Genomic DNA, 8,348 nt, shown 5'->3' on the forward strand with positions numbered 1-8,348 from the left:
TGCATTGGCAGGTGGATTCTTAACCACTGCACCACCAGGGAAGTCACTCCTCTTTTAAGGCGGAATAACATGCCAGTGTGTAGATGGACCACACTGTGTTTATCCATCATCCGTCCATGGACACTTGCGTTGTTTCTTCCTTTTAGCTGTTGTGAGTCATGCTGCTATGAACATGCGTATGCAAATATCTCTGAGTCTCTAATTTCCCTTCTTTTGGGTATGTACCGAGGAGTGGCATTGCTGGAGCATATCGTGATTCTATGTTTAAATTTTTGAGGACCCTGCAGACTTTCCACAGCAGCTGTACTTTTTTCATTCCCCCCAGCCACACAAGAGGGTTCCAATTTCCCCACATCCTCACCAATTCGTTATTTCCTGTGTTTTTGTTGTTGTTTAGTATTTGCCATCCTAATGGGTGTGAGATGGTATGTGTTTTTGAACTGTGTTCTTAGTAATATCACCATGCTTAATATTTTTGGTATTTATAAAGGTGGGTTGGAAATACATAAAATGGGGATTAGAAAGCATGGATAATTTTCTTCTTATTCCATTGTCCACAACTGCAATTTTTTTCAAAGGCTTAAAACTACACACATTGATTCTCTCACAGTCCTGGAAATCAGGAGTCTAACATGGGTCTCACGGGCTAAAATCCAAGTGTGGGCAGGGCTGCATTTCTTTCTTGAGGCTACAGGGGAGACTCTGGTTCCTGCCTTTTCCAGATTCTAGAGGGGCCGCATCCTTGTCTAGTGACACACTTTTCTCTCCAAGGCCAGGGGTAGCTGGAGCGCTCTACAGACGGGATCTATGTTGTGTTGGGATTCCCGGTCCAGGCACTCCAGCTGCTGCCCCGTTAGCATTTCATCTGAGGTGCTAGTCCCCTGCCAGCACAGCCCCCGTGGATGGCACCAAGTCCTGAGCCCCGAGAATAACCATGTGCCAAATGCACACGGCTGGTTACTGAGGTGCGTGGCTGGACTGTCTCGGGTCTCAGGCAGGAAGGTTTTGCGTGAAGAGGAAAACCAAGTTCCATTTGCCAAAATCAGGTTGGGAATGCCAGGAAATGGCGGAGGGAGAAAGATGGGGTGGGCTGACATCGGGAGCTGGTGAAGGACGTCCCGGGACAGGCCGCCTGACCCCTGGGCTCTCCCCTCCTCCTGCTGTGGCCCCCGCCCAAAGGGCAGGGCTGACCTACACAGGGAAGTTCTGGAGGAAATCTGCCTGCTGTGAGGGTTGCCTTTCCCTTCATTTGTTCAGACACCAGTAGTCAAGCATACCCTGGGTGCAGGTGCAGGGCTCGTCCTGAGGACACTGCAGGGAGCAAACTGACCCAGGCGCGGCTACTTCCAGGACTGCTGGCAGGGATGCAATTAGTCTATGGCTGTGGGCCTCACCTGAGGGGGATTCTGCTCCCCTGGGACACTGGGCCATGTCTGGGGACATATGTGGTTGTCACGACTGAGGGTGCCCCTGGCATCGAGTGGATGGGGGCCACGGATGCTGCTCTACACCCCACAGTGCCTGCGCCCCCCCCCCCGAAAACGACTGGCCTCAGCATCAGCAGTCGCAGGGGGAGACCCTACCCTGGCGTTAAAGCCGGTCACTGCACAATGGGGTTAGTGCTGAGAAGGGCACACGGCTCCTTCACAGTGGTCAGCAGAGCCATGGATGAGGCCTGAAGGCCAAGTGAGGAGTCTGGGCTCCCGGGACAGCTGGCAGTGGGGCAGCTGTGGGGATGGGGGTCAACACGGTACGGCAAAGAGCAGTTAGCTCAGCAGCACTTGACGACCCCTTGGGGCCTAGACAGAGGCGGACACAGATCACAGAAGAGCTAGCATTATGTTGGTGGTCTTAAAATTTTTTACTTTTTTTAAAAAAAACAGAATACAGAAGTAATACCGGCCTAAGGCAGCCAAACAGAGCCAAAGAACATGACGTTAGCCCACGTGCCCTCCCTCCAGTTCGGCCCTGCGCCCACGTCTGGCTGACAGCAGTACCAGGTGAGCTGGGCCTCGGCTCTTTGGGGACCTGGGCACATTAGGGTTTCCTTGTTTTAATTAGTAGCTTGGTTCTCCTTGGGTTCCTTGTGAATTGCGGGCGCCTTCCAGCAACCACGCTAGCATTCATCTTTGCTGGACACGGTTGTGCTGCGCGCCTTCCAGGTGCTGCCCGGGGCGCCGGGCTGCTGGGCCCCAGTGGGCTGCTGGGCTGGGCCGGGCAGGCCAGTTCTCTGCTTTAGCTTAGCTGCTCCAGCTCCTCAAGGCTCGGGCCAATCCCGCCTCGTGGCTTGAGGCCCGCGAATGGGATGTCGGAGGTCCCTGACCCCCACCTGCTCCGTCGTCTCCCGCCGTCTCTCTGTCTCTTGATCTCCACGGGTCCCCACCTCTCGTGGCTCCTTTCCCTCTCCTCCAGAATGCAGCTATTTTCTCATGCAGAGTTTAGCTGTCTCCCTGTGGGCCCTTTCATCTCACGTCCTCAGGGCCTCGCTCACCGTCCCCTAGTATTAATTACGGTATTTTCCTAAACAAGCCCAGTTGCTCTCTAAAATGAGTTCTGATACCAGCTGGTAAAATTAATTTTTTCCCCAACCATCCTCTACGATACAGTAACGAAACACACTGTCTCTTGTCAGTAGGAGGTCAGCGTCTCGGGTAGACGAGTATGTAGACAAATAATTACATTACAGCATAAATCAGCGAGGTTTCGCACGGTGGTGCTGCAGTGACAAACACCCCGCAGCTCAGCATCTATAAACAACTAAGGTTCATTTCTCACAGACACCAGCGGGACTTGGTTGAACATCATCCCCCCCCCAAATTCAGGTCCACCCAGAACCTCAGAATGTGATCTTATTTGGACATAGGGTCTGTGCTGATGTAATTAGTTGAGATGAAGCCGTACTGGATTAGGGTGGGCCCTAAATCCAACAGCTGGTGTCCATATAAGAGGAGACACAGGGACACCTGGCAGGGAGAAAAAGCCATGTGAAGATGGAGGCAGGGAGGGGAAGGATGTGTCTACAAGTCAAGGATTGCCAGAGCCCCAGTAGCGGGGAGAGGGGTGTGGGGCAGATTCTCCCTCAAGCCCCCAGAAAGAACCAGTGCAGCCCACACCTCGATCTCAGATGTCTCCGGAAGTGTGGGGTCAGGGATGTCATTGTTTGCAGCCACGGGAACTCATCCACCAGCTGTCCACCAGAGCTGGTGGCGCTCATCTGTGTATCACCATCCTCCTTACTCCTGGGCCCGGCTGGAGGGGCAGCCAGCATCAGGGGCAGAGCCGGTCCCCAGGGTGGACAGAAAGGGGATGAGGGGACATGCATGCTGGCCACGGTGCTCTGCTCACATTTCATCAGCCAATGCAAGCGCCCTGACCACGTCTGCATCAAGTGGGCAGGATGTGCCCTATGGAGGAGAGAGAACCAAACAGACGGGAACAGTGCCAGTGACCACCATGCTTTAGGTTCAGACCGGCCATGGGCTCAGAGGGAGAACCCGCTCCCTGGGCTGGGCTCCCAGGGAGGGTTTCACGAAACTTGAGCTGGGACTAGAGGGGGAGGTGGCCCTGGAGAGAACAGAAACGGAGGAAGGCGGGAGAGGGAACTTGGGAACTCTGCCTCAGTGGACCAAGGGACGCCTGCACTGCAGCAGGTTACCACAAATGGCAGCTTAAAACAACACCATCTGAAAGCTTCTGTGGGTCAGGAGCCCGGGCACGTGTGGCTGGGTGTTCTGCTAGGGTCCCCTGGTGGTGATCCAGGTGTCACCTGGGACTGGGTTGCATCCGAGGCTGGGGCCTCTTCCAAGTTCACAGGTTGTTGGCTGAGTTCCTTACCTGGGAGCTGCATAACGCATGGCATCTTCCTGCCCCACGGACCACAGGAGAGCCTCTGCAGCCTCCGGGAGAACCCAGTCTTCTTTCTCTTCTAAATGGCTCCTTCGATCTGGCCGGCCCAGCCAGGATAATCTCCCTTTTAATTAGCTACAGGTCAACTGATTAGGGACCGTCATTCCATCGGGAAAATCCCTTTGCCTTTGCCAGAGTATCACATGATCAGGATGTGGTGCTCATCACATCGCAGGTTCTACCCACGCTCAAGGGCGTGAGCCACTGGGGACCAGCTTAGGATTCTGCCTGCCACCCAGTTAAAGACACTGACAGCAGGGGGGAGACCGGGTGGAGAACGGCCAACAGGAGGCCGCTGGCACAACAGCTTGAGGTGTGGCCGTTGGCACCTGGGGTCTCGGCAGGAGCGATTCAGGACGCGCAGGTGCCTTTCTCATTGGGGTTTGTTCTTGGCCCCCCAGAGTCACAGCACCAGCCTCCCCTCTATTTTACATGCTATGGTAAGGGTCCCAAGTAACAAAAATGCTGCTCTGAGTTACACAGGGGTGAGGTGTGGATGGCTTCTGCTGTGACAGTTTGTCAGCTGCCCTCCAATATCCCTTCTCCCTCAAATAGAAGAACCCCATTCTTGATTAGGCATGTGGCCCCCAGAATAAGGACAACTCTCCCAGCCGGCCTGCACCTAGGCATAGCTGGGTGGGTATGTTTGGATTCGTGGGATGTGGGGCAGACATGGTACATCCAAGGCCTAGGTGACTCAGGTCCCCCCACTGCCCCTCGATCCCTGCAGTGGGCAGATGGGCCTCAAAGATGTCCACACCCTCATCTCTGGAAACTCTGTATATATCATGTGAGATGGCAAAGGGGACTCTGCAGATGGGACTGAGGTTAGGGACCTTAAGATAGGGAGATTATCCGGCACACACACAGCATGGAATACTGCTCGATAACAAAAAGGAAGGCAGTCCTGATACACTCGAGGGCTTGGAGGCATCGCCTGGGTGTTGCACTGAGTAAGAGAAACACACCTCCAAAGGTTCCGTGCTGCACTGTCGCTTCTGTAGAACATTCTCAGGATGACGAAGATGGAGAAGAGTCCTGGTGCCCGGGGTGAGGCGTGGCAGCGAGGTGGGGGTCTACCCAGGGTAGCTGCAGGGAGCTCTCTGTGGGGAGAGAAATGCCCTGTATCTTGACTGGTGGTTACACAAATCCACACAAGAGATACAATGACTCAGAAGTCTACACGCACTGTCCCCATGTCACTGTCCTGGTTTTGATACTATATTATAGTTACATAAGATAACCTTTGGAGGAAGCTGGGTGACAGGTACAAGGGACCTCTCTGTACTACTTTTGCAAATTTCTATGAATCTATAATTATTTTAAAAATAATAAGATAGAAAAAAAATCTTCCTAGGGCACATCCAAGCCTCGAGGGACTCCTCTATGTCACTCTACCTCCACCTTGGTCCTGGCCTCACTAGGCTTCACTTAGTTCCTCTGACGAGTTGGGCCTTCTGCCACCCCAGGGCCTTTGCACAGTTCCCTAAGCTCTGAAAGCTCTCTCCCAACCCATTCAGATGTCAGGTTTCAGGGTTAAACGTTATTTCCTTGATCCCCACCCACACCCCTGCTCCAGACAAGGTTGTCTCTTTGTAATTCTCAAAGCTCCCTGCGCTTCTCCTGTATTAACTTCTTTAGAACGTCTATTTATTTTTTGGTACAGTGGTTACCAATCTGGACTCTGGAGCGGGACTTCCTGTTTCAAGTCTTAGCTCTGCCTTAGGTGACTTAACCTCTTTCTATCTCAGTTTCCTTGAAAGTCCCCAATGAATCACATCTGCTGGTATAATCCTCTCCCCTTATATCTGAACTGGCCCTGTGAGTTGCTTTCACCAAGATAACATGGTGGAACTGAGGCCGTGCCAGCTCCAAGCCTACACCTTAAGAAGGACTGGCAGTGTCCACCGTTGTGCTCTTGGGAACCCTGAGCAGCCGTGTAGGCAACAAGTCTGCTTCCCTGCTGAAGCGAGCATGTGGAGGGGCCGGGCCCTGAGAGCACGTGGAGAGACAAACCCGACAGGCCCAGGCTCTGGCTGACTCACCAGGTGAACACAAGCACCCATGTGGCCACTGGCGAAATGAGCAGAAGAACCACGCAGCTGAACCCAGGCCAGACTGCACAACTGTGAGCAAACAACTCGGTTCTTTCAGCTAATGGGCTTCATGGTCCTTTGCTGTACAGTGATAACCAAAACAACTGGGCTGATTATTATTTTTTATCTTTAAATGCATCATACTGACGGTATAATTCTTTTTATTTATTTGTTTGTTTATGGCTGCCTTGGGGCTTCGTTGATGTGCACGGGCTTTCTCTAGTTGCAGTGAGCAGGGGCTACTCTTCATTGCGGTCCGCGGGCTTCTCATTGTGGTGGCTTCTCTTGTTGTGGAGCACGGGCTCTAGGCACGTGGGCTCAGTAGTTGTGGCGCACGGGCTTAGCTGCTCCACGGCATGTGGGATCTTCCCGGACCGGGGCTCGAACCCTTGTCCCCTGCATTGGCAGGTGGATTCTGTTTTTTTTTTTTTTTTGCGTACGTACGCGGGCTTCTCACTGTTGTGGCCTCTCCCGTTGCGGAACACAGGCTCCGGATGCGCAGGCTCAGCAGCCATGGCTCACGGGCCCAGCCGCTCCACGGCATGTGGCCTCTTCCCAGACTGGGGCACAAACCCGTGTCCCCTGCATCGGCAGGCAGACTCTCAACCACTGAGCCACCAGGGAAGCCTGGCAGGCAGATTCTTAACCACTGCATCACCAGGGAAGTCCCGGGGCCGATTATTATACTAACATTTTAGGGTTCTTGCGTTAAATAAAATTAATAATTTCGAAGTGCTTATAGTAGTGCCAGCATAAAGTGTTTCAGTCTTAGTTGTGATTTTATTAAATGTCTTCTCCATCAGGCTGAGTTCCCCGAGTGCTATTTTCCTCACCACTGTATGCCCAGTTCCTGTCACCAAGTAGTCTCTCAAACATTCGTTTAAAGAATAAGCACACACCCCAAATCATCGAGACTCACAGTTGCACCAAAGGGTCTACTTCTGAAGCAGCACAAATGACTGGCAGAGTCAGTGAGGGAACATCCTTTGACAAGATCCACCCTTCTCAGAAGTCTGTTTGGCTTTCATTAAAAGTTTTTCCCCTTCTACTGGAAATGCATCATAAATATTTCTTGTTACCGAAGACATTTCAAAAAATAACTTCGATCATGTTTTAGCTAACCACACCTCTACTGTTGGACATCTCAGGGCCTCCTGATTTTTTCCACGATATAAGTAACGCTGCAGAAAACATCACTGCACACCCATCTTTGTGCACATCTGTTATATCTTTACGATAAATCTCTGGAAGTGTAAATTGCAGGGTTGGAGGGTCTGCAACGTTTTCGAGGCATTTGACAGGTAACGTCAAGTCGTTTTCCAGAAAGGTACCAATTCACACGTCTCAGCAGCCCCGAATTACGGGCTGCCCATCTCACATCCCGCGCTGGGGCCGGGCCTGAGGATTTCTCTCACCTTTGCTAACCGGATGATGGCAGAAAAAACGTATTATGTTTGTTGCTGAACCATGAACCACGTCAAAGATGAAGACGTGTTCACACACACACACACACACACACACACCCCTGAGCGACCCAGCCTGCACCACGGCGGAATCTGTATTTTCTCAAAGAGCATCCAAATGGCCTGTGGACTGAGACGCCCCGCCGTGTTTCCATGCATTCGGGGCCCTAAGGAGGCCACGAAGGGACCCCGCTCAACACCTTGATCTTGTGAACAGGGACTCCGACCGCCGCATGACCGGGGCGAGCGGCCACCTGGCCCTGCGTGGGCTGCACCGGTGTCCACGGCCCCCTCGCGACCCGCCGCGTTTGACACAAAACTTCCCCAAACGAAGCGGGCCGAGCAGAACCGGCTCCCGAACGCGACGCCACGAGACGCCGAACCCAGAATTCTGCCTTCGACCCAACAGACACTCTGGGTCCGGGCGGAGGGGACACACTAGCGTGTGCGGCCGTCTGTGGGGTCCTCACTTCACACACCTGAACCCCACACTGTGTCTTCACACCGACCCCACGGCGACCACCGCACTGACGCGGCCGGCAGAGTACCTGCTTCCCGGGTCACCGCCCACACAAGTGGGTCATGTGCGAAACGCACGACCACCCCTCTGGTGGTCGCGGGTCGGAACCGCCGCGACGCCTCACCTCAGGCGCCTCAGGCCATGGAAGGTTCTGGAAGGCTCTCGAGGCTTTCCTCAGGGCCTCGGCGGGGAGGGGCCTCGAGAGCCATGCGGGCCTGACAGGCGCAGGCAGGAGGCGGCGGGAGCACGGGCCGGAAGATGGAGGTCGCCGCCGTCGCCGCCCACCTCGAGCCCGCAGGCCCGCCCGCGCCCTTCAGTCAGCCTAGCGCGCGCCCGCCTGTCTCTCTGCGCCCAGCCGGGCGG

The 8,348-nt window shown here is 54.0% G+C and overlaps 1 long non-coding RNA gene across 1 annotated transcript; it reads right to left on the reverse strand.

Moving 5' to 3' along the window:
• Positions 1-1,849: 1,849 nt before the first annotated feature.
• Positions 1,850-8,334, reverse strand: LOC114893428. The gene is made up of 3 exons (XR_003792879.1): positions 8,110-8,334; positions 3,114-5,009; positions 1,850-2,963 (listed from the first exon to the last, which is right to left on the reverse strand). It is a non-coding gene; the product is annotated as an uncharacterized LOC114893428 (long non-coding RNA).
• Positions 8,335-8,348: the final 14 nt, after the last annotated feature.

Source organism: Monodon monoceros, unplaced genomic scaffold (genome assembly GCF_005190385.1).
Source record: "Monodon monoceros isolate NGI ecotype Baffin Bay Population unplaced genomic scaffold, NGI_Narwhal_1 Super_Scaffold_12, whole genome shotgun sequence".
Classification (NCBI taxonomy): domain Eukaryota; kingdom Metazoa; phylum Chordata; class Mammalia; order Artiodactyla; family Monodontidae; genus Monodon; species Monodon monoceros.